Below are 25902 nucleotides of genomic sequence, written 5' to 3'. Positions count from 1 at the left end.
AGACTGAATTAGATGATGTGAAATGCATCACTTCACCAAAGAGGAAGAGTGAAAGAGGGCGGGTTCAGGGCTGCCTGATCCAGTGACTCAGAAATATCACCAAAGACACAGTCTCCAAGTCTCTGTTCTGCCATCCTCAGAACATTGGCCTTTGTTTTCAGACTTTCCTGGCAGATTTTCAAGTCAACTCCAACCATTACACCTTCACACAAGTATACCCAAAAGCATAGAGAAAGGATGTCCTTCCTTAAATTCTGGAGTAGCCACTGTCGGTTGTGTACCCAACATCCATTCTTTCCTTCTAACTTACTAACAGAACCTGTGTTCAGTGTGTGATGAGCCCAAAGCAAGAATTTTCACCTCTTCAGTCTTCCCTGCTGCTAGGGGTGGCTGGTTGGGTCCTATTGAGCCACGAGCTATATAAGCTGATGGCTACCTTCGGCTGGGCTTAGAAGAAAGTTGTTTTTCTGATCAAAAGAGACAGACCTGGCCAGCCTTCACCTGCTGCTTTTGCCACACATCTTACCCCTTCCATCCCACCTGGAACATAAATAAGATGCCTGGAGGTATAGCTGCCATCTTGTGAACATGAGGAAGGGTGGCACATGCCAGAGAGGGCAGAGCAGGAAGAGAAAAGGAGCCTGGGTCCCTGATGGCTTTGTGAAGCCACTACACCCCAGCCTGGCCCTAGCCTTCTGAACCTCATGCTGTTTCAAAGGGCAAAAAACCTCAAACTATTTGGTTTGGCCACTGTAGTCTGGTTTCTGTTCCTGGTATCAGCAAAACATCCATTAGGGCAGCAAATGCATAGAAACAGAAGAAGGAAAAAAAAAAAAACACAGATTCTGGAATGACATCTAACTCAAGACTCATTCATCAGTGATTTCTTCCTGACATTCATGACAAAACAAGATTTGTGAAGGCCCATGAATGCACTCAAGTGTTGTTAATTATTTGCAAAGGAAACTGACAACAGAGGGAACATCCCAAATGGCTGTGCTCCAGTGAAACGTCAGAAATGCATCTTGCATCTTTTCTCATCTTTTCTCAATGTGATAATGGCAGGGTGTGTGTGTGTGTGTGTGTGAGCATGTGCATATGTGTGTATTTCTCAGTCCTTGCATTTTTACCTTTCCGCTCCTCTTTGGTGCCAAGGGGTTCCACAATTAAAAAAAAAACTCAGGTGCATTCACTCCAAGTTGCATGCTTTTTCACATTTTTGCCTAATACGGCCAGAGTTTATTCTGTATTTCCCCTCTCCCTTCTCATGTTAACAGTCTGATAATAAAAGAGCATCAGAACTGATCAAGAGAGAATGTGGTGGAGAAACAAAGAATCCAGGGGGCTTGGAGGGCAGAAATGACTTCAATACATCTGTCAGGGGTCTTTGATTGTATTTAACTTTTTTTTTTTTTTTTTGGTCTTTCATGATTTTGGCAAAAGACGGAATGCAATCAAGGTTCTATTTGAGGCAGCTGTGTAAGCAGTGCTCCTTTAACTGAAGACAATGAAAAATTAATTCAAGCCCAGCGTAACTAAGTTTTCATTGAAACAATGAAACCCCTTGAATATTATCATCCCCAACAGATGTTTGTTGACTGTCTTGATTTACCAAATTACCTGTCAGGTTTTACTACTCTCTCTGTGTCACCTGGCTAATAAAAAGCTGATGGTACAAATGGAAAATGTAAACTGCACTTTCATTTTTTCCCTTCTGCCCACCCTTCCTCCACCCTTCGCTTGTTGGTTAGGAAAGTCTCTGTCCTGTTCTGCCTTCTATAGAAATATAGATATATACGTTTGCGGGGCGGGGTGGGGTGGGCGGTGAAAGTACTTTTTCTTTTTCCTCATCTGAGAGCTCATTAGGGCTTTTGACATCTGTCTTTGTGAGACAGGCACAGTGAAAAATCACATTGGGATCTGCTTTTAGATGCAGAGAGGAAACTGCAAAAGAACTGGGCCCCCTCAGCCCTTGATGTGCTTGTCTGGACTGATCACACGGTTAACAGTCCCTTTCTCTCCTCCCTGACCTTGACTCCATCGTGGCTCCATCATGCATCCTTCTCCAGCCACACTGCTGGGCCCTGAACACACCTAGCATGCTCCCAAATTCAGCTAGCTGTCCCTCTACTGGGAACAGCTTTCCCCCGCAGAACCAAGAGGCTCCCTCTCGGACTTCATTCTGGTGTCAGACATCACTTCCTCCAAGATGGGACTTGGCTGATGACTCACTCACCCAGCTCACCCACCTATACCTCAGCATCACTCAGCAGACTTGTCTTCATCCAATATATCATATACTCATTTGTCCCCTCTCCCTTTCTCTTTCCTCTCTCCCCTCTGGATCAGAAGTCACATGAGAGAAGCATCTTAATCTAATCAGTGCACTCAAATCACCCAGGAACAATGGGTGCCCAGTACAGAGAAACAGCTCAACACATTCATTAAATGAATGAAAGAAATTGACCATTGAACTGTATTGTACAAAACAACCCACCATAGCCATTCTTTTCTGGTGTTACCTTAACTATACATTTCTCTGGACCAACTGTTTCCATCTACCTTAGAGACAGGCACTTTGAACCTTTCACCTGATAGCACTGATGACTGAGGGCTGCTGGAAGGCTAAAAGGCACATCCCTGGTCCACCCCGGCAAGGGGACAGGGTTTCATGGCATCTTCTTTGTGTGCCAACTTTGCTCTTGCCTTGACCTCACATTCTTGCCTCCATCTTCTCCTTGTCGGGTTATCATGAGAGGTTAAGAGCCCTGACTCTGTGCTAGACTTGCCCTGGGTGGAAATCCTGGCTCACCAGCTGTGTAAACCTGGAGAGTTTCTTAATCTCTCTGCACTTCAGTGTCCTCATCCATAAACCGCAGATAATCATAGGGATGTTGAGATTAAAGGACTATGTGTAAGGTGTGTGTGCATCTGTGCTAAGTCACTTCAGTCGTGTCCGACTCTTTGTGACCCCATGGACTGTAGCCTGCCAGGCTCCTCTGTCCAGGGGATTGCCATGCTCTCCTGGAGGGGATCCTCCCTACGCAGGGATCAAATCTGCATCTCCTGCACTGCAGGCAGATTCTTTACCACTGAGCTACTTACATCTGGGAAGCTGGTGTAAGGTACTTAGAATAATTACGGGTGCAGAGCAAGCAGAGTAGACATATTTGCTATTATTATTTCCTGGAAATTTCTTTTGGCTTCCCATATTGGATGGAATATTGTAAATTACCTAAAATTCTTCGTAAAGCAGAGTGTCAGTATCGATAATAAAGCTGTTGGAAGGAAGCCAGAGAGAGCATCTCCTTGGTGCCACCTATGGTTTATTTCCATTTTTTCAGTTGCATACATTTCAGCCCCTTCCTTCTCAATGAAACCCTCTGCTTCCCATGAACCATGAAACTAAATGTCTTCATCACTCAGGGGCTGTATGAAACCCATTTGGTCTCTTACTAGAGGAAACTGCTCTTCTCTACGACTGCAAGATGACATTATTAAGTGATGTTTGGAGAAGGAAATGAAGCACCCATGATGCTTAGTAAATACATCCTCAACATCATTTGCTCCCGAAATCAGACTCTTCTGAACACTCAGGGACAGTGGGGGTAGCAGACAGGATGTCTTTGCACGTGGTCCTCAAGAAGGGCTGTGTAATGGATGCTGGTTCCTCCTTCTTCCAAATCAGGATTCTTCCCATCCCTGCCTCTTGGTCCATGTGGTCCAGATGGGGTCCAGGGCTGCAGCCCAAAACCCAAGGCTTAGAGACTCAGATCTCAGAATCTAAATGGCAGAATGGACCTCAGAATGGCTGTGGCCTCAGGAAGGGAGCATCCCTTTGCCCTGTTGACTTGGAACTTGGGAACGTCTAAGATTGAAGCTGATATGGTCATCAAGTGACAGCATGAAACACTAGAGTGACTCCAGGGGAGGGAGACTGAGAAAAATCAAAAGTCTGAATGTGGAAGCCATTTTCCATTGACATAATTTAAAGCCAAACTCCCTTGTGTGGAATTCAAGTTTACTCCTAGCTTTCCAGTTCTTTTTTTTTTTCATCCAGTTTGGGTTGGCTTTTCCTCCTCATGAATTGAAAGACCATGTTTGATGAGACACGATGATGCCTTGATCTGTGGGTCTCAGAAGACCAGCAGTGCTCCAGTGGTCATAAGAAGGTTTGGAAGTGGGTCTGGATGTCTTCTGAGGGTCAGTGATGTGAATTTGCTCTTCAAAATGACACATCCATCTGGTACTATACCCTCTTCCCTCCCCATTTCCAGTTGCTGTCCTGTGACCATGCCAATAATAAAGCTATAATGCTTGATGTTTGCCAGGCACTTTTATAATCTCTTTTGTAGAATTCTCAAACAACTGTAGCAGTTAGATGCTGTTACTCTCAGACCCATTTTGCAGATGAGGAAACAGACGTAGAGACATTTAGTAAATTGCCAATATTCAGTTATTACACTGAAGTGTAAGAATCAGAACCTGGGCAGTCTTATTTCTGAGCCTGGGCCCTGAATCATCATGCTGTATTACTTTCATGACATTGCAAGATAGCTGGAAATATGGCTACATATTCAATCACTGGGTGATTAGACCATAGGGATGAAGCTGGTGGAAAAAGAGTATCCTTATTCTTTTCACGCTCAGAAATCATCTCAGCCTGACATGCTCTAGGCTGGGAAAAGCAAAAGCAAACACAGTCCCAATCATTTCCCTCTATGATATGGTTGTAGTCCATACAGGGCCAGAAAAACATTTTAGAATTTCAGGAAATGGTTGAACTAACCCAACACATGTAAATAAAATGAGTAAAGAAACAATGTCTTCAGGTGCAAGAAGTCAATAATTTTCTTAGGCAAACCTCCCCCAGACAACACAGGTTGTCAGAAATATGTACACAGAAGGTCAATCGTTTTTCCTCTGTATTTTCTCTCTTCTTGCTCATCATTTTCAGCCTTCTTACACTGAAAACCTAGGATGTGGGGAATCTAAACTTCAGAGATGGCTAATGATTGCTTTAAAGTTTATCTATTTAGGTTATATTCTATCCCTGCCCTTCATCCGAGTTTTAGAGGTTAGTCAAATTACAGCCAAAGATACTTGCTCTAGGCTTTGTGAACAAGAAGTTCCCAATAGGTGGTGAGCTTCTTGGAAAGAACATAGGATACAGAAAAAAAAAAAGCACAGTGGTGTGTGCATGCTAAGTTGCTTCAGTCGTGTCTGACTCTTTGTGACCCTATGGACTGTAGCCCGCCAGGCTCCTCTGTCCATGGGATTCTCCATGCAAGAATACTGGAGTAGGTTGCCACTTCCTTCTCCAGGGGATCTTTGCAACCCAGGGATCAAACCCATGTCTCTTATGTCTCCTGCATTGGCAGTCAGGCTCTTTACCACTAGTGCCAAGGTAAAATATAATTTGCTCCTCTTAGCCTGCTAGGTGTATTTTTTTTTTTTAATTTTTATTGGAGCATAGTTGATTTACAACGTTGTGTTAGTTTCAGGTGTAAGCAAAGTGAATCAGTTATACATAAACGTAAATCTACTCTTTTTTAGATTCTTTTCCCACATAGGCCATTGTAGGGTATTATGTAGAGTTCCTGTGCTGTACAGTATAGGTCCTTATTAACCTATTTTATATATAAATATAGTGTGTTTATGTCAATCAAGGTCTGCCTCAATTTATCCCTCCCTCATTTACCCTCTGGTGACCATAAGTCTGTTTTCTACATCTGTGACTCTATTTCTGTTTTGTAGGGTTCATTTGTACCCTTTTTAAAGATTCCACATATGGGGGTTTTTGAATTAATTACTTCTAATGCCTCTGGGTCTCAGTTTCTTTACCTGTAACATGAAGATAAAACACATTCCTTTGTCCAACTCTCAAGGTTTTGCTGTGATGATCAAATTCAATATATCTATTGAAATGCATTTACAAATTATAAAGTTCCATAAAGACACAAGGAACTTTTATGTTGTACGTTTATATATCCTTACTTAGTATCATATTTTTATCCCACAAGTTTATATAAGCAACCCTAGAGCATCTGTAACAATCCTGTGTGAGTTACCTGCTACTGTGCCATAAATTGGGCTTCCCTTGTGGCTCAGATGGTAAAGAATCTGTCTGAAGTGTGGGAGACCTGGGTTCAATCCCTGGGTTGAGAAGATCCCCTGGAGAAGGGAAGGGCTACCTGAATTAACCCCCAACTTTGTGGCTTAAATCAATACACATTTACAATCACAAAGTTTTTGTGGGTCAGGAGACCTGGAGAGGCTCAGTTCAGTCCTCTCCTTTAGGGTCTCTCATGAAGCTGTAATTAAGGTGCTGGGCAAGGCAGAGGTCTTATTTGAAGGCATGACTGGGAAAAGGATCTGTCTCCAGGTTCACACGGTTCTTGAGAGGGTTCAGTTCCTCTTGGGTTTTTAGCTAGAGACCACCATGTGGGCTCTGCCAACAGGCAAACCAAGAAGACAGTGGAAGGAGTCTGCTCATGATTCATTAGAGCAATTTTTCCAGATTTTCTGGAGCCAGGATTCAAGCACATCACACACAGTTCTATAACCTAAACCCAGGAATGGCATGCCATCACCATGGGTGAATTAGGCATCCTACAATACTGCATACAAATAAGTCACCAGTCTAGCCCACCCTGAAGAGGACAGGATTACATCAGGGCATGAACACCAGGGGGAGAAATCTTTGGGTATCATGTCAGAATGTGTGTGTGTGCTCAGTCACATCCAACTCTTTGTGACCCCATGGACTATAGCCTGCCAGGCTCCTCTGTCCATGGAATTTTCAAGGCAAGAATATTGGAGTGCGTTGCCATTTCCTACTCCCATGATCTTCCCAACCCTGGAATTAAACTCACGTCTCTTGCATCTCCTACAGGACAAGCGGATTCTTTACCACTGAGCAATCTGGGAAGCCCACCATGTCAGAAGCCGCCTACCAAAATCACAAAAACTTGGCTTTCTTAACAATATCAGCTGTCAGGATGGGTCAAACATTTGACACATATCAACTCATTTGCCCTTGAGGCCAACCTCATGAGGTGGGAAATACTGGCTCTATTGTAGAGCTAGGGAACTGAGGCTCAGAGAAGTTACATGTCTTCCCCAATGCTGCACAGCAAAATCAGGCAGAGCTGATTTCAAATTGCAGATCTTTTCCGCTCAACTGAACTTTCACTGTTTTTCTGTACGACAGCACTTGTAATATCTGTATCTCAGGGTTACTGGAAGAATCAGAGGTCACTAGTGACTGAACCAGAATTTCTATGTTGATGAATCATAGGGTAGTCATCAGTTGTAGGGGGCTTGTGGCACTGTGGGGCAGAATTCTGGCTTTGAAGCTGCTTTGGAATCAAGGCAGTGTCTTTTTTTAATTTATTTTTTAATTGGAGAAAAACTGCTTTACACAAGTAGTATTGACATATACACCCTACCATGTGTAAAATAGATGGCTGGTGAGAAGTTGCTGTATAACACTGGGAGCCCAGCCTGGCACTCTGTGAGGCAGTGTTTTTCGCCTGAATTTTATGTTGGCATGAGGGACTGCTAGAAAGATTGCAAGTTTGCCTAAAGCTCCTCTTAAGAAGCCTGCTTCTTAGCAAGGCAGCTAGAAATAAGAATTATTATTAAGGCAATATCAAGTAAGTTGGCTTCTCAGGTGGGTTAGTGGTAAATCCACCTGCCATTGCAGAAGCCATAGGAGACATGGGTTCGATTCCTGGGTCAGGAAGACCCCCTAGAGAAGGAAATGGCAACCTCCTCCAGTATTCTTGCCTAGAGAATCCCATGGATGGAAGAGCCTGGCATGCTACAGTCCATGGGGTTGCAGAGAGTTGGACATGACTGAGTGATTGCACACACATTTAGCAAGTATGTAACAAGACAATTTTAAGTGTTTAAATATTAAATTGTCATTCATCCCTGCAACAATCTTATGATAACCCCATTCTACAGACAAGAAATTGGAGACCTAAAGAGAAAATTTTCCAAGATGGTCCAGAGCCGGGATTCAGGCACATCACACACATGGCACAGTGCCAGTAACATAGCAGCTGCTCTGAAAATAGGGGTATCTGATTTTTATAGGATTATTTCCATTACTGGGCTTCTCTGGTGGCTCAGATGGCAAAGAATCTGCCTGCAATGCAGGACACTTGGGTTCAATTCCTGGGTCAGGAAGATGCCCTGGAGAAGGGAATGGTTACCCACTCCAGCATTCTTGCCTGGAGAATTCCATGGACAGAGGAGCCTGGTGGGCTACAGTCCATAGGGTCGCAAAGAGTTGGACATAACTGAGTGACTAACACACACATGCACATTGATATTACTATAGGGAGCAAATAAAAGTTCTTGTTTGTGGCTATGGCAGCTTGAAACATTCAGCACTGCATATTGCTGACAAGCTCTCCTGTGCCCTCTTTGTTCTTGCTCACATCTTTGAAGACTTTTGAAAACTCTGTCCAGGTCTGCTGTCTGCACTTGACCTCTCTGCTTCCTGGCTGGGTGATCTCCCTCCAGCCTGTGCTCCAGGGGCTGCCAAGACTTTGGCTCTGAGGACTTCCTTGGTGGTCTAGTGGTTAAGAATCCACCTGGCAATGCAGGGGAGATGGGTTTGATCCCTAGTCTGGGAAGGTTTCACATGCTGCAGGGCAACTAAGCCCATTTACCACAACTACTAAGCCTGTACTCCAGAGCCTGTGCTCTGCAACAAGAGAAGCCACCACAATGAGGAGCCTGAGTACTACAAGCAGAGAGAGCCCACCCACAGCATCGAAGACCCAGCACTGCCAAAAGTAAATAACTAAGTAAGGAAACAAGAAAGCTTCAGTTAAAAACGACCAGCTCTGATGTCTGATTACTGGACATTCTTCTACTTCAGTGTGACCACTCTTCCTTCTCCCGGTCCCATCTTGGTTTTCCTTCAACATTCATGCTCTGCACATGTTCAAGTTCCTGCAGTGTCAGAGAATGCTGTCTCCCTCCTCTGTCTGTTATGCTCTTCTAGCATGGCATATGAGTAACTGGGATAAGAGATGACACTTTCCAGCTTCCCTTGCAGCTAGGTATGACCACACATGTACACTCTGTTCATGGATTGGGAGTGGAAGTGACATGTGTAACTTCTGGGTTCTGCCTTTAAATAGAAGAGGCAGGCCTCCTGCCTTCCCTTGGTCCCTCCCTAGAGGCCAGAATTTTCCGTGGTGAAGAGCCATCTTGGATTGTGTCTACCACGGTGACAACTTAATTGGAGCAACAAGTTGGCAGGAGTCTGGGCCCCTGATGCCTTTTCAGCCTGGACCTGCCTCACAAACTCAAACATTTAAACAAAAAAAGAACTCACTTTCTTTCTTTCTAAATCCAAGATCTGGGGTAGGGGGAGGCTCTGTCAGTGGACCCTTTTATCCAAAGCCATGCAAACCTATGTGGTGATCCATGTGGTTTCTAGAGAGTAGCTTCCTTTTGTTCACCCCAGTGCAGAAATGTGAGGGTAACATCGCTGGCCAAAGAGCCGGCGAAGTATTAAGGTGACTTGCTTTTATCCTTAACTTAAGCCTCAGTGCTTCCTCCCAAGGTGGAAAATTAAAAGCATGATGGATGAGGTGTCTTTGCCATTTAGATGGCCTAGTTTACACACCGCTGGTGAGAAAAGACTGCACTTGAGACGGAACACGTAAGGAATAATAAGGACCACTTATGAAGAATTAATGTGATGTGGAAAATGGAAAGAAAAAAGTTATTAGGTTACCCAGGAGAGGCATAGAACAAGCTGTCACTATGTCTTGGAGGAGGGAAAGTAGGGAGAGGTCTAGAGGACTAATTTAAGGTTATTAGAATAATCTCTCTGCACTAAGTGACTGCCTCTTTTCCAGACTCTTTTTCCTCCTGAACAAAAATATCAAGTATATTGACTCACTCAGGGATTTTGGCTGTATTTCAGAATGCTTTGTACCAGGCAACATGGAAAGTGGCAGAGGAGAGAGTGGGTTAAGGTCTCTGGTCTTTCAGAGACGTTTGGAAGAAGACAGTGGTGAGGAGGCAGAACAGACACCTTATCCTTATTTTGGTCCCATATTCTAGTCTAACTGCATGGTTTTAAAATACACACACACACACACACACACACACACACACACTTATTTATTTGGCTGACCCAGGTCTTAATTGCAGCACTCAGGATCTTCAGTCTTTGTTGTGGTATGCAGGATGTTTAGTTGCAGCATGTGGGATCTAGTTCTCTCTTCTCTGCCACCTTTGGTGTGGACTGAAATCTAGTTCCCTGACTAGGGATCGAACCAGGGCCCCCTGCATTGGGAGCACAGAGTCTTAGCCATTGGGCTGCCAGGGAAGTCCCTAACTGGATGCTTATATCTTCTTGGACCCCTCTTTCCCAATGTGTTTCTATTACATTTACCAGTAATATTGTTTACATAAATGTGATCATGCCATCATCCTGCTTCACATATTTTAAAGACTTCTCATAGCTCCTCAGGTAATAACTGAAACCCTTCTCCAAGGTCTGGCATCCACGGCCCTCTCTCCTTGTCATCTTCCCCTTGGCTAGGCTATTGTGCCATCTTGGATCATGTGGGCGAGGGCAGCCCGTTCGTGGTAGCTGAGCAACTAGGAAGGAACCTGGGTTTCTGATGGCAGTGCAGAGCAGTGGCACAAAACCATTGCAGACCCCTTTGTAACAGGAAGATAATGTTTTCTTTCATCTTTAATTCACACCATCTTCAGCAAGGTCCCTTTTACAAGCAATTGACCTGTACGCTAAGTAATACACTCTCTTATTGTGTATTCTTAAACGCTACATACCTTTTCTTCACAGCATTTCCTGGTGTTGCTAGAGATTATTTCTTGGTGTGCTTATTTAAACACTTTCCATCTTTTCAAATGCACAGTGAGGTGCATGAGGTCAGAGTCCATAACTGTTCTATGGTCCCTCATATATATTCCCAGTGCCTGGCAGGATAATTATTTTAGTCTAGAATACAAAGACAAATACAAAAGCTCAGGTCTTCACTCTGAGACCCTCCAATCAGGCTGATGTGTATCAAAGGTTCCCTCCTGTGAGGGTTTAACAGGTAATCAGAATGCAAGATTGGAAGCCTCCTTAGTTCCCAAGCACTGTGGGGCACAATCCAAACAGTTGTGCTCCCTGTATGTCTCTGCGTCCTGTGTGGCAGACTAGCATGAAATATCAAGATGAAATAGTGTTATAATGGGTTGGCCAAAAGTTTGTTCGGGTTTTTCTACAACATCTTATGGAAAAACCCAAATGAACTTTTTGGCCAATCCAATGTTTCCTTTATGACTAGCATGTTTCAGGCTTGGGCAAAGCTGTTAAGCTCTCATCAATAAGAATGACATCTTAGGGAAATGTCTGTAAATCTAGGAGTTCTTACTACAATGCTGGCATATATTACACAAATTGTTTCATAAATCCCTTAGTGGGTGAACGGGATGTCACTTCCTCTTTCACAGCTACAGAGAAGAGGAGAACTAGAGGAATGTGTTCAGAGTGGGAAGGAAGCCTGGAGCACGGTGGGTTTGGTTTCCCCTCACATGTCTCTTGCAAAACTTTGGGGCTCCCATCACTGGCTCCCAGGACACGGTTCTCTCAGCTCATACAGACTCTCTCAGCTTATTCCTTCATCTGTACAATGGGTCAACATGCTCTAATGCAATACAGCATAACTAGCATCCTTTAATTATTGAGTCATTCAGCAAATATTCCTCATACTCTGAACACAAGGGCCCTCTGACCCCTATTTTTCATCTATAAACTACAGGCAATATCATTTGATATTTGTTGCAAAGATCGGTCACGTGCTTATTCACTGAGTGATGATTTCAGTTCCTGCTCTGTGCTTGGAACTGATCTAAGCACTAAGAATGGGAAAGTCTCTTCTTTACTTCACAGACTCTACTTCCTTGAGGGGAGAGATGATGATAAACAAACACGGTAACTTCATACTGGTGAGTTCTAGAAAGAAGAGAAAACCAGCGATGTGTGTGAGCGGTCACAGAAGGTCTCTCTGAGAATAAGATACTTGAGCTAAGACCTAAAATGCTGAACGATCTGGTCATGCAAAAAGTCCAGTCAGAGGGAATAGCAGATGCAAAGGCCCTGTGGCAGGAACAAGCTTGGCTCATGAGTGACAGGTCCCACAGGAGCCAGGGTAGAAGAAGACTGGTGACTGATGAGAAAAACATAAAGGAAAAAATAGAGAGGTGGGCAGGGGCCAGAGCACCTCCAGGACCTTGGAGCTCATGGTGAAGAACTGAATGTGATGTGAGACTGCATGTGATTCTCCAGGTGAGATGAGAAGCTCTGGAAGGTGAAATAATAGAGGTTGCACGATTCGATTTATGTTTTAAACAGAATGCTTTGGCCATTGGAGAAGAATGGGTGGGGGCTGGGACTGGGGAGAAAATACAGAGCTCAGATTAGGTGAGAATTTAGAAGAGAGAATCCCAGGCAGAGCCTGCTGGGCTGCCATCTATGGGGTCGCACAGAGTCGGACACGACTGAAGTGACTTAGCAGTAGCAGTAATATAGGGACCTCCCTGGCGGGGGGTGGGGGGCAGTGATTAACAATCTGTCTTCTAATGCAGGGGACATGGGTTCGATCCCTGCTCTGGGAAGATCCCACGTGCTGTGAGGCAGCTAAGTCTGTGTGCTGCAATTAGAGAAGCCTTTGAGCTGCAACTACTGAACTTGGGCACTCTGCAACTAGAGAGAAGCCCACACACTACAATGAAGAGCCTGCGGGATGAAACAAAGACCCAGGACAGCCAAAGAGAAAAAAAGAGAAGAGACCTAATGTACAGCCTGTACACTGTCCATGGAATTCTCCAGGCAAGAATACTGGAGTGGGTAGCCATTCCCTTTTCCAGGGAATCTTCCCAACTCAGGGATTGAACCCAGATCTCCCACACTTCAGGCGGATTCTTTACCATTTGAGCCACCAGTGAAGCCCCTGTACACCACACGTTCATAAATTATGAATGTAGCTATCAAGATGAAAGACCCACTACACACCCAGGAGAGATGCTCCAGAGATATGGCAAGGCCACAAATGCCACCCAGAACTTCCCAGGAGTCACCAGGGTGAACTGACACCCTAAAAATCCACACCACGATTCCCAGGTAGAGTTTTACTCTCAGGCTACTTGCTAGCCCAGTCACTCATGTGGAAAAAAAATGCAAGCATCAAGAGATCAAAGAGCTTGTTAGCAACGTGTGGGTGTGGGTGTTCGGTGGCGTAAATCAATAGAGTTTCTATGTAACATGTCAATACTCATCACCTTTGCAAATGTCTATATCATTTTCCTAGGTAGCTTACTTCTGCAATTCACTTCACAGATACAATCACAGATGTTCAAGATGGTGTTTGGACAAAGTGATTCAAAGTCACATTTACAGGAAAAGGTGGTAGAACCTCAAGGCCAGCTAATAATAGGGTGTTGGTTCAGATGAACGATGTCATATGCCATAATATGTGATGCTTTTTAAAAAAGGAACATAATGATGCTTTTGAACTGTGGTGCTGGATAAGACTCTTGAGAGTCCCTTCGATTGCAAGATCAAACCAGTCAATCCTCAAGGAAATCAGTCCTGAATATTCATTGGAAGGACTGATGCTGAAGCTCCAAAACCTTGGACAGCTGATGTGAAGAGACAACTCACTGGAAAAGACCCTGATGCTGGGAAAGATTGAAGGCAGGAGGAAAAGGCAATGACAGAGGATAAGATGGTTAGATAGTAGCACTGATTCAACGGACATGAATTTGAACAAACTCCGAGAGATAGTGAAGGACAGGGAATCCTGGCATGCTGCAGTCCATGGGGTCACAAAGAGCTAGACATGACTTTGCAATTGAACAACAAAAATATTTTTAAAAATATTTACTTATTTGATTGTGATGAGTCTTAGTTGCAGCACGTGGGGTCTTCGATCTTAGTTGTGGCATGCAGGACTTTTTGGTTATGGCATGCGAACCCTTAGTTACAGCATGTGGGATCTAGTTTCCTGATTAGGGATCAAACCTGGGGCCCCTGCATTAGGAGTGATGAGCCTTAGCCACTGGACCACCAGGAAAGTCCCTGTGATACTTTTTAGAAAAGTTGAATAAAGAAATTTCTGCACTGATACGGAAAAATTACAAGGTATATTATTATTAATAGGTGAAAGGAAGCAACATTGTTTAAAATTTAAATGTGGGGGAAATATATATATATGTGTGTGTGTGTTCATATGTATAAAATATCTCTGAAAAGGGATGTGATAAAGTGTGAACTCTGATGACCTACAGGGAAGGGAGCTCAGTAAGGGGAGGGCAGATGTACATTTCGGCATGTTATCTGTCTACATTTTGAGTTTGGAAATGTGTGGATGTATTAACTGCCCTTCTCTCCCCCAAATAAATGAAGAATAAATGTAATAAAAGCAGAATGGGAAAATGTGCCTTAGTAAGTGAAAAATTACAATAAGCCTTAGACCTTTGGGGCTGGCTTATAAATAGTCCAAGCAAGGAACCCACAGGTGCCCATGGGCAACTGCTGTTCCTCTGATGTACGTCTCTCCACCCCTTCTAAGCTCAGGTTGTCCTGAGGGTGGGAGCAAAGTCCACAGTCAACCAGCTATTGAAACAGCATCCTTTGTGAGCCAAGAGGATCTGCATGGGGAGGAGGAGGAAGGTGGGCAGAATGGAGCTCCAGGGCGATGCTGGGGACGATGGGTTAGTCAAGAGGACAGTGTGGTTCAGTGGCTGACACTTGCTACACTTAGGAAGGAGCACTGTGCCTCTGTCACGGGAAGAACTGAAGGAAGATTTGCTCCGTGGAAAATACAAGAACCAACACTCTACGTGGGTTCTTCACATAAACCGATTCCTTTAATCCTCACAAGCACTCCACGAGGAAGGTACTATGGTTATTTATCATCTCACATATCAGATAAGACCCAAGGAGATGGACGGGCATGCACAAAAACATACAGCTTCCAAGTAGAAAAGTTGAGTCTTCAACCAGAGTTGCCTGGCTGACTCTAGAGGCCACGTTAGTATTCACAGTACCATATTATTTCATGGGATATTTGCGAACGGAGGCACCATGTGAGCAAAGCTTTTACTTCTGGTGCAGAAGAAAATAACATTAAAAACACATACTGTATATTAAGGTGCATATATGTAGAATCTAGAAAAATGGTACAGATGAACCTATTTGCAAAGCAGAAACAGAGACCCAGACATAGAGAACAAATATATGGGCACCAAGGAGGGTAAGGGTGAAAGATGAATTGGGAGACTGGAATTGACATACATACACTACTATGTATAAGATAGTTAACCAATGAGAACCTACTGAATAGCACAGGGAACTCTACTCAATCTTCTGTCATGACCTAGATGGGAAGGAAATCCAAAAAAGAGGGGATGTATGTATACATACAGCTGAGCCACTTTGCTGGATAGCAGGAATTAACACAACACTGTAAAGCAACTATATTCCAATAAAGATGTTAAAAATTTCTTTTCTATAAAGGGAAACAGTTCATTTCCACTGCAGTTTGCCACTTTCTGGTGAAGACCAGTCAGATGTGAGAAGGACCCTCAATCTGAACAAGGGTCCCCAGATTTAAAGGATTTAGACAACATGGATAAAACCAGAGTCTCATGGCAGTTTGGTGGTGGCCAGGAGGCTTTTGAACAGGTCCTGTGTAATAATACACGGAGCCTTGAGGCATGACAGTTCTGTCCCCACAACCCTGTCTCGTACATAGTTTGCTGAGGACCACTAATGTAGGAACAACTTCATCCACATCTCTGGGTCAGATGGGGTTTTGGGGACAGGAGCATGGGTTCCGAAATGCACCTGCTCTAGTCAGAGGCCACAGCGTCAGCTCCACATCCTCCTTTTACAGTTAATTACTGGTCTGGCAAGAGCTTGAGGGGCTCATTAATGCACGACAATAAGTCATTTCAGGACAGATGCTGAGAGATGTATTTATACATTTTCCATTTGAACTGGGGACCACACGTCAGGCTGTGATGAAAAGAAGAAAACAGAAAACTCCTCATCCTGGCCATGAAAGGCTTTCAATGAGGCTTGGGTGCATTAAGCCAAGAAATAAGCTTCTAAAGGTGATGCAGGGCTGGGAAGGGCCCTTTGGTGAAAGCCTTTCAGCATCTCCTCTTTTAGGGTTCTCTTCCTTGTGGCAGGAGAAGAGTGTTTGTGTGTGTGTGGGGGGGGGATTACAATCAGACACAACAGGGTTAAAACGGCCCTGAATAGCTATGTGAGGCTGGAAGGAGTTCAACCCCTCGGTGTCCCAGTTACTTGCTGTGATGTCATAAATCACCCTTCAAAAGTAGTGGCACAAAATGATCTTTTCATTGTGAACCAAGAATTCTGAAAGGGGGACTTCCCTGGTGGTCCAGTGGCTAAGACACTGTGCTCCCAATGCAGGGGGACCAGGTTCGATCCCTGGTCAGGCAACTAGATCCCATATGCTGCAACTAAGAATTCCCATGCCACCACTAAAGATCCTACATGCCCCCAAAAAGCAAAGATTCCACATCCTGCAATAAGACCAGGTGCAGCCAAATAAATAAACGTTAAAAAAAAAGAATTCTGGAAGGGCTTGGCTGGGTGGTGGCTGGACACTGTTCTCTCCCTTGATGAGGGTGCCTTGCTGTGGTCTTTTCACAGGAAGAGTAGGGCTTTCTCATAGTATGGTGGCCTCAGGGCACGTGGATGCTTATGTGCTGTCTTCTGGCTCTTTGGTGACCTGGCTCTCTCAAAATTATGTGGCATCCCTTCTGCTGTACACTGGAGGCCAGGCAGTCACTAAGGTCTCCCCAGGTTTGAGGAGGGGAGACAAGGAATTCTCTCTTTATGGGAAATAAGGTCAAGAAGAGTAGGCAGGATGGGGATGCAGAGAACAGACCTGTTGAGAACATCCTTGGAAAACAACCTCTTGTACACAAGACCATCATCTGAAAACTGGTTGTGTGAATATGACTGCAGGGTTCGGGGGAAATGGGGACTGTGTGGGCAAAGCGTCCACCATGGTGCAGACTCCTAGGTGCCTTGCCCTAAACACTGGTTTTGACTCCCAGCATCTACCCCTTCTCTGTGGAAGCAGTGCCCTTGGAGAACTTCATGAACTTCACTGTCAGCAGCCTTGATGGGATGATAAACCATGGGTGCTCTACTTTCTTTTTTAATTTAATTTAGATTTTAAATGGGAGCATAGTGGATCTACAGTGTTTCAGGTATACAGTAAAGTGATATTGCTGTACATCTGAAACTTACACGCTTGTGCTTAATCAGTCAGTTGTATCTGACTCTTTGTGATCACATGGACTATAGCTCGCCAGGCTCCTCTGTCCACGGGATCTTTCAGGTGAGAATACTGGAGTGGTTGCCATTTCCTTCTCCAGGGGTCTTCCCAACCCAGGGATTGAGCCTGCATCTCCTGTTCCTCCTCCACTGCAGGCAGATTCTTTTTATTTTTTTTTTTTGTGGAGTGCAGTTTATTATACCGGTGGGCCCAAGGCAGAGTCTCCTCTTAGCTAAGAACCCCAACCAGTTTTTGTGAAAACCTTATATAACCTAAGTGTACGTGCCCAAACCCAACTCCCCAAATTCCCTGAAACTAGTCTGAACAAAGGAAAAGAAAGATACAATCAAAGTTAACCTGTGATTCATAAGCCTTAAGCCTAGGTAGTTAACAGTGGACAATTATCAATAGGAGCAGGCAGGTTCTTCAGCTGCTGAGCCATTGGGGAAGCTCAATATATATATATATATATATATATATATATATATATATACACACACACACATATATATATAGTATTATATATATATATATACATATATATATAGTATAATGTATATATAATATATATGTTATATATCCATCCTGGAGGAGGGCATGGCAACCCACTCCAGTATTCTTGCCTGGGGAATCCCAATGGACAGAGGAGCCTGGCGGGGCTATAGTCCACGGGGTCGCAAAGAGTTAGACACGGCTGAGCGACAAAGCACAGCACAGCACATTATATTACATATTAATATTTACAGTATATGGGGAAGCCCAAAACATATATATACATATATATCATACTATATATCAATATATATAGTATACATTGTACACCTGAAACATATATACGACATATCACTTTGTTGTATACCTGAAACACTGTAAATCAACTATTCTTCAGTTTAAAGGATTTGTTTCCCTTATAAGTTATTACAAGCTATTGAATTCCCTGCGGTATACAGTAGGTCCTTGCTGGTTATCTATTTTATATATCGTAGTGTGTATATGTTCATCCCAAACTCCTACTTTATTCCTCTCTCCCTCTTTTTCCCTTTGGTAACCATAAATTTGTTTTCTCTGTCTGTGAGTCTGATTTCTGTTTTTTAAGTAAGTTCATTTGTGTTATATTCTAGATTCCACATATAAGTGATACCACATGGTATTTGTCTTTCTCTGTCTGACTTACTTCACTTACTATGATTGGACGCTCTGATTTTAAACAGCACCGGGCAATAGGAGAACAAATGCCCATTTCAGACGTCAGATCAAGGTTCGATGACAGAACCAGTTCTTGGGTCTCCAAGGAAACCCTCTTCTTCTCTCAAGCACCGTCAAGCCTCTTCTCTGCCTGTTCCCCCACTCCTGGGGGAATTCCAGCAAATTCCCTTGGGAGAGTTTAGCTTCTATAAATCACAGAAAATAGCAATAACCACAACCATCTTGGGCTTTAACCTTTGTCACAGCTGAAAGTGGGAGGAAAGCGAACATTTTACCGAGAACACACAATATGTATGTCAATAATTTCTCTGCCGCAGAGGTTGACAGGAGCCTGCTATGAGTTTAGGGTGGGCTGAGTTAGGATGCTTTTGACTTCTTCCCTGGCGGGCCTGAAAAACAGGCTTCATCCCATGGATTGGGTGATTTTCATTTGCAGGAGTTTGCCTTGCAGATTTTCTGTGCTATCTTCAAATAGCTCTTAAAGAAGAAACTCAATCTGGGCCATTTCTTTCAGGGAAAAGCAGATTGTCTTCGTGGATCATTCCCAGAAGCTCTGCTGAAAGCATTTACACACAGCAGCTCTAAGCACGCTTCAGAATTCCCTAAAACAAAGAGCTGTGAATAGAAGCAAGGTCTGCGATTGAGGCTGCTAAAATGAATACCAGTGGGCATCTTATTCACCATTTTCAATGATCTTTGCTTTTGGAAAAGCCCTTCTCCTTTTATGACCTGCCTGAGTGACCTAATCTCCTCCAGAGGCAGGGCATCCCCGAAGTGTGGTGACTGAGGGGCTTGGGGGTGGCAGCAGCAGCTGTTGCTCTGGGCAAAAGGAAGAGTAAGATGAGCGTCACTGGGTTTTTCTAGGGAAGTGCGTGGACCCAGAGGATATCCCGTCTAGCCCGGCTGGGGGATGCTGGCTGGAGAGGAGGGAATATCATGTCCCAGACAGGTTTCCTGGTAGGGCTGATGCTTATGAAAGCGAATAGTGAGTGAGAACAAGGTATAGGAGGATGGAGATGAGCTTATAACACGTGCTAGAACCAAAGGGGTGTCATGCCACTTGATCTGTTTAGAAGGGCTCCTGTATATGGTATACAATGAAGGCGAGCTGAGTCTTCAAAAGGCCTGGCCTCACTTATAAGTCCCTCCTAAAGAGACACACCATCCACGCCCAGGAGGGCTATTTTGCTGTTGATTTGATGCCTCGAAGATATAGGCAATTAACCCCCTAAAGAAAACAGGCATGATTTTAGCCAAAGTGTAATGTACCATGGGCTCAAACTGGCCACTTTAGCACAATTCACTCGCTGATGGACTATTTTCCTGAACAATATTCCTTTTGTTCGATCTGTACAGTGATTTTAAAAATCCAAACTTTTAAAAATGGAGAGATTTTCTAGGACAGTCTGGGTTTTCAGCTGTTCCAGAAAAATCCAGAGGTCAGGCAACACTGGGGCTGTGTTCTCACCTAGGAAGTTTCCAGCATTCCCCCTCAGTGGATGCAGTCCTTCCTGCCCTCTACCTACCTCTCCCAGAATGCAAGGTTACCTGTCTGGCTCCCTTACATCCGCAGCCCCTGGTTAAATGGTCTGACTCTCATGCGGGCACCTCTGCTTGAGCTCTGTCAAGTGGGCACCCTTTCAGCTGGCAGCTGACCACCCACATCTGTAACGTAGGTTTGCAAGTATCACCTGCTGCATCTCCAGACCCCCTGTAGTCTCCTAGGAAGAGAGGGATGGGAAGGTACTATATAGTCATGGAAATGTACACCACTGACTTATTTATATGAAATAGGTAGGAACAGACCACCAAGAAGCCTTACAATATAGGGCTCTCTAAATTAATTCACGTTCATCTGCTTAATAAGTTGTTAGGCAGATAATTAACAAATTAAGTTTGGGGCAGGCAAAGGGCTTTGGCAATGTTAAGTTACGAAAGAGGCTCTGTCACAGACTGATGGCAACTGTATAAATGTATACGTATTAAAGTATTTATATCTATGGGGCTTCCCTGGTGGCTCAGATGATAAAGAATTTGCCAGCAATGCTATAGACTGGGGTTCAATCCCTGGGTTAGGAAGATCCCCTGGAGAAGAGAATGGCAACCCACTCCAGAACTCTAGCCTGGAGAATTCTACAGACAAGAGGAGACTGGCCGGCTACATACAGTCCATGGGGTCGCAAAGAGTCAATGACTGAGTGACTAACACTACTACTTCTATTTATATTTATGGTAATAGTTACACAAGATGTGGAATATGGGTTTATTTTGTTAATTGTTTAAAAAGACTTTTTTTGATGTAGGCTGTTTTTAAAGTCTTTATTGAATTTGTTACAATATTGCTTCTGTTTTATGTTTTGGTCTTTTGGCCATGAGAGACCTTAGTTTCCCGACCAGGGGTCAAACCCACACCCCCTGTATTGGAAGGCAAGGTCTTAACGGCAAGGCAAGGTTCTTTAACCTTGGAACACCAGGGAAGTCTCAGGAATATGGGTTTAAAATGTGCTTTTAATACATGTTTCTGATTATAAGTGACATAGGGGCACTGAAGAAAACAAAAGATAAAGGAGGGAAAAAAGAGAACATCTCCATTTGGGACTAGTGCATCTTTAATATCACCTGGGTATTTGCTAATCTCTAACCCCAAGGTCAAGTGCCAAGCTTTCTGTTGGTAATACCAGCTAGCTAGACATCAGTCCCCTGGAGGAGGATATGGCAACCCCCTCCAGTATTCTTGCCTGGAAAATTCCATGGGGAGAGGAGCCTGGAGGGCTACAGTCCGTGGGGTCGCGAAGAATTGGACACGACTAAGCGACAGAGCACATGAACACAGACATCAATAATATTTGCTCCTGTATATGGAATTTTAATTCAAGCAATGAATATGAGATTTTCCTGTGTATTTACAGACAGGAAGGTTATTTTAGAAGAAAACATTAAAAAAAATCATTTGCACAAATGTCCAAGTGGATGCTTTCTGCCTCTGAGTGTCTTCATTTCTTTTCTTTATCTACCCAATGGCGTGAATCTCAGTTCCTGAAACCATGGGAAAGAGTTCCTGAAATAACGTACACAAAGCATTTTGTAAAATGCCAGGAACTATGAAATACAGAGTATTATTTTGTATGTTGTCAAGGATTACAAAACATACAGAATATTACTGTTATTTAAGTTTCTATTTTTGAGATAATGTGTTTGCTTCCCCAGAGAGATACATTCCCCCTGAATGAATGCTAATGTTAAAAAAAAAATAAAACCTAATATGGAACTTTTAAAATGCATAAGTGAACCCATTTAAATACAGGTGTTCAGGAGATAACAGCACAGGTTGTGTGTGGCCAGGTTGGGGGTCTTGCAGGTGGCACTCAGTGAACCTCGTGGGGGAGTCAGTCTCACTCAGAGCCACAGAAGATTCCCCAATATGGAGTTACCAGTTAACTTAAAAGAATGCCCATCAACCGGCACATGAAAGGGTGCTCAATACTGCTAATGATCAGAGAAATCCAAATCCAAGCTACCATGAGGTATCTATCACCTCACAACAGTCAGAATGGCCATCATCAAAAAATCTGCAAATAATAAATGCCAGAGAGGGTGTGGAGAAAAAAGGGAAGATTAATGCACTGTTGGTGAGAATGTAAATTGTTGCAGCCACTGTGGAAAACTGTATGAAGGCTTCTCAGAAAACTAAAAATGGAATTGCCAAATGATCTGGCAATCCCACCCCTGGGCATATATACAGACAAAACTCGAGAAGATACATGCGCTCCTACGTTCATGGCAGCATCATTTACAATAGCTGAGACATGGGAACAATTTAAATATCCACCAATAGATGACTGGATAAAGAAGATGAGGTACATACACACAGTGGAATATTACATGGCCATAAAAAAGAATGAAATAATGCCACTTGCAGGCTTCCCTGGTGTCTCAGATGGTAAAGAATATGCCTAAAATACAGAAGACCTGGTGTTTGATCCCTGGGTTGTGAAGATCCCCTGGAGAAGGAAGTGGCAACCCACTCCAGTATTTGCAGCAACGTGGATGCAACTGGAGATTATACTAAGTGAAGTCAGGAAGAGAAAAACAAATATCATATGGTATCACTTACATGTGGAATCTAAAATATGACACAAATGAACTCATCTATGAAACAGAAACAGATTCACAGACATAGAAAACAGACTGATGGTTGCCAAGGGAAAGGGGGTGTAGAGGAGGGAAGGACTGGGAGGTTGGGGTTAGCAGATGCAACCTATTATATAGAGTATGGATAAATAACAAGGTCTTACTATATAGCACAGAGAACTATATTCAATATACTGTGATAAACCATAGTGGAAAAGAACATGAAAGAATGTATATATATAAACACGCACGTATATGTACAAGTGCATCCCTTTGCTATAAGCAGAAATTAACACTGTAAATCAACTATATTTCAAAAAAATTAAATAAGTAAAATTTAAATAAAGAATGCCCACGGTTTACAGAAAACCCTAATTTTTGGCATTTCTCTTGAAGGAATGAACTTGGGAGAGTAAGGCTCAGAGAAAGCTGAGGGGAAAAGCATGGATTAGATAAAGGTGCAAACTTGTGGAGCCTGGAATCAAATGTGCCCTCCCTTCACGATGGATTTACTTCCCAGGCTTTATGAAATTCTTTATCCTCTGATGCTCAGATGAACCCAAACCCCAGATTTGGAAAAGCTTCAGAATGTGGAAGGGAGAGAAAAGAGCAAGTAGAAGATTCTTCTCAAGGAATGCACCCTTAGGGACTTTCAGTGATTAAGTCTCCACACTTCCACTGCAGGGGGCATGGGTTCAATCCCTAGTCAGGGAACTAAGATCTTGCATGCTACTGCCCAGCCCCCCCAAAACAAACAACCCCTCCCCCAAATCAAAAACAAAACCACAAAACCGTAACAATAAAACTTACACTCGAGAGAGCCACAAAATGTGTTCTCAGTGCTTTTCTTGATTCACTTAGAGTTATGGGGTTCAGAGAGGATGTTAATTGCTCCATTGGCCTCACAATCCGGATGGATGAAGTACAATCTAGTAGGCTGTGTGCTGATGTTGTGTGATTGCTGAGATGCTCAGACTGTTACAACATTGATCTTGGAGGAGTGGAAACTAAATTCAACGCAGTTAGGTATGTGTTTGAACCACATGCAAGCTATCTTCCTGGATCTGAGGGCTTACGGATGTGGCTTCAGTAAAGAGTGAACAGGATGCTTCAGAGCTGCTGGACTTCAGGAGAAAAGTGCTCCATTGAAACAGCTGTTTTAATGGATGGCCTTCCTACCAAGTTCTCCCTCCCAACTGTACATAGAAGAGGTTGTTTCCCCAGGGAAGGAAGCAGGGGCCTTTACATTTCTGAGAATTGCAAGTTGGGTTTGTTAGAAGCAAACCCTAAGATGAGGATTTACTTGTAAGTGATGGAGAAGGGAAGTTTTTCCAGGAAAAACTGGTAAGGGAGAGGGGAACAATTCATGCAAGGGAAAAGTATGATTTCAGGAAAAGTCCCAGCCTTATTCTGCTCTTGTGGGAGCCCTGGTTATCAGTCACCATTCAGAGTCCTCTGTACCAGGAGAGAGGGAGCTTGGCTTTCATGCTCCACATTCATCCATCATTTGCAAGGACTGCCTCGGGAAGAAAAATACTCCCAGGCTTTCCCAGAAATCTTCATGCGTATGCAAAAGGGTCCCAGAGGCTCCAGGTACTGATCTGAAGGATACAGGTGCAGGCTTTTAGACCAAGCGTTACAGATGGAATGGTGTCTCCCAATTGCAATATTCATATGTGGGGACCCTAAACTTCAATGTAACTGCATTTAGAGACAGGGCTTTAAAAATGTAATTAACTCATGGGTTTTTTTTTTGGGGGGGGTGGTATAGTTGCTTTGGGCATCCCCGGTGGCTCAGCAGTAAAGAATCCACCTACAATGCAGGAGCCACAGGAGCCGCGGGTTCGATCCCTGGGTTGGGAAGATCCCCTGGAGGAGGGCACAGCAACCCACTGAAATATTCTTGCTTGGAGAGCTCCATGGACAGAGGAGCCTGGTAGCCTACTGTCCATAGGGTCACGAAGAGTCAGACATGGCTGAAGCAATTTAGCATGCATGCACAGAGTTGCTTTACAATGTTGTATTAGCTTCTGCTGTACCATGAAGTGAATCAACGATATGTAAACATATATCATACTATGGAATAGTATTCAGCCTTAAAAAGGAAGATGTTTTGACACCTGCTGTAACATGGATGAACCTTAAAGAGATTATGCTAAATGAAATAACCCAGCACACAAGGACAAATATTGTGTGATTCCACCTATATGAGGCATCTAGAATAGTCAAATTCAGAGAGTCAAAGTAGAGAAGGGTTGCCAGGGTTGAGGAGAAGAGGGAGTGGGGAATGATTGTTTAATGGGCACAGAGTTTCAGTTTGGAAAAATGGAAAAGTTCTAGAGCTGGATAGTGGTAATAATTGCACAACAATGTGAGGCACTTAATGCCACAGAACTCTACTCTTAAAATGGTTAAAGTAGCAAATTTTATGTTGTGTATATTTTGCCACAAAGAAAAAATACAAGGCAGAAGGGAAAAATTCTGGATCCTCTTTAGATGTAGAACTTACACTGTGTCAAATATTATTGGGAAATCTGAAATAAATCAGCACCTTGTTTAACAAACCTTGAAAAATACATATAATTATGGCTACATGGAGTTATAAGGATGGGGTCCCATTCTCACCAGACTAGTGTCCCAGACCAGAAGAGGAAGCAACATCTGAGCTCTCTCTCTTTCCAAATGGACACACAGTGGAAAGACCATGTGAGGACACAGCAAGAAGGCCAGGAAGAGAGGGCTTGCCAGAAACCAACATTGACAGCACCCTGATCTTGGACTTCTGGCCTCTAGAATGGTGAAAGGATAAATGTGGCTTATAGCCACCCAGTTTGTGGTGAAACAGTTTGTGCTGTAATACCCAGTTTGTTACAGCAACTCTAGCTGACCAATACACTCACAGAGGTGCAGAGAGGCAGTGTAAAGGTTTCAAGAGGAACCTGAACAGGGCAGTGACCCCACATGGGGTGACTCATTGGCTATATTTCCTATTATGATAAGAATATGCATAAATCATGCTCCTGTTTTAGTCATCAAGGAAGTGACTTTAAACAATTCTTATAGTTTTGTACTTATTGTAATGCATATTAGAAACTAACTTAAGTATACAATTTTAAGGTCATTATTATTAAGAATGAAGGGAAACTTTTAAAAACAAGAGCAATGAATCGATGATTTAAAGAAAATTCTTGGGACT

The 25902-nt window shown here is 43.5% G+C and overlaps 1 protein-coding gene across 2 annotated transcripts in view; it reads right to left on the bottom strand.

Annotated features, from left to right (window-relative positions):
* TMEM132C (transmembrane protein 132C) overlaps positions 1-25902 on the bottom strand; it is a 432037-nt gene that overhangs the window by 122732 nt on the left and 283403 nt on the right. The window contains exon 5 of one of the 2 annotated variants that reach the window (XM_081538274.1): positions 10834-11002. The exons of the other annotated variant lie outside the window; for it this stretch is intronic. The gene's annotated coding sequence lies outside the window, so the exon portion shown is untranslated. The remainder of the gene's footprint in view (positions 1-10833; positions 11003-25902) is intronic. 2 annotated transcript variants of the gene reach the window in all.

Source organism: Giraffa tippelskirchi, chromosome 11 (assembly GCF_054371585.1).
Source record: "Giraffa tippelskirchi isolate mGirTip1 chromosome 11, T2T-mGirTip1v1.2.pri, whole genome shotgun sequence".
NCBI classification, from domain to species: Eukaryota; Metazoa; Chordata; class Mammalia; order Artiodactyla; family Giraffidae; genus Giraffa; species Giraffa tippelskirchi.
The sequence above is the reverse complement of the archived record's forward strand: the minus strand, read 5'-3'. Positions and strand labels throughout refer to the sequence as shown.